The sequence below is a fragment of the Carcharhinus amblyrhynchos genome, chromosome 25 (assembly GCF_965287045.1).
Source record: "Carcharhinus amblyrhynchos chromosome 25, sCarAmb.v2.hapA, whole genome shotgun sequence".
Classification (NCBI taxonomy): domain Eukaryota; kingdom Metazoa; phylum Chordata; class Chondrichthyes; order Carcharhiniformes; family Carcharhinidae; genus Carcharhinus; species Carcharhinus amblyrhynchos.
This window is the reverse complement of record NC_137348.1, coordinates 30,029,770-30,030,698: the sequence shown is the minus strand read 5'-3', so window position 1 is coordinate 30,030,698 and position 929 is coordinate 30,029,770. Positions and strand designations below refer to the sequence as shown.

Here is a 929-nt window from a genome sequence, read left to right as displayed (position 1 = left end):
AGACTGTGGGAGGAAACTGAAGCACCTGGAGGAAACTCGTGCAGAGGCAGGGAGAACTTTTTTTTTGTTTACTTTATTCCAATCAAGTCAAATTAAAGCCAAATCAGAGCCCCAACAAGTTGAGTCATTCCCGATCCGAGCAGACAAGACAAGGCTCTCACCTCTTGTCTTGGGCTTGATCTACATGATCCAAGCTGATTGGAGTAGGTGTAGCTCCTCCTCCAAGGCTTGATCTAATTTGCATCTTAGCCAAAAGGTCAAGATGCCGCTTTTAAAACTTGCTTCAAATGAAGCTGAATTGTAACCTAATGACTTCAACCAAGCACAGCATGTCAATACTGCACTTGATCTTAGCCAAAAGGCCAAGAAGCAATGATCCCTACTACACTTGATCTTAGCCAAGCGCAGAGACAGGGAAAACGTGCAGATTCCACACAGTGACCCAAGCCGGCTATCGATCCCATGTCCCTGGTGCTGTGAGGCAGCGGCGCTAACCACTGTGCCACGTGCTGACACAGTAAGAAGTCTCACAACACCAGGTTAAAGTCCAACAGGTTTATTTGGTAGCAAAAGCCACTAGCTTTCGGGCCTCTAACCCTTCGTCAGGTGAATGGACGATTCTGATCACAAACAGGGGATGTAAAGACACACAGTCAGTTTACAGAACATTGATTAGAATGCGAGTTTTTACAGCTAATCGAGTCTTAAAGGTGCAGACAATGTGAGTGGAGATGTGTATTGTCTCCAGACAGGACAGGACATGCTGACAGTCAGATGATTGCAGTAACTGCCTTGACAAAGAGCATTGCTGCTTGTTGGAAAGCTTTATGACCCAGCTAGCTTGATTCAAGTGAAAATTGCAAAATCTCCGCATGTGTCCTCAGTAGCTAAATTGAAAAGCCAGCCAAACGGTTCTGCAATAATCTTTC

The 929-nt window shown here is 45.3% G+C and overlaps 1 pseudogene; it reads right to left on the bottom strand.

Annotated features, from left to right (window-relative positions):
* Positions 1–222: 222 nt before the first annotated feature.
* On the bottom strand, positions 223–374 carry LOC145358457 (U2 spliceosomal RNA; annotated as a pseudogene).
* Between the last annotated feature and the right edge of the window lie 555 nt (positions 375–929).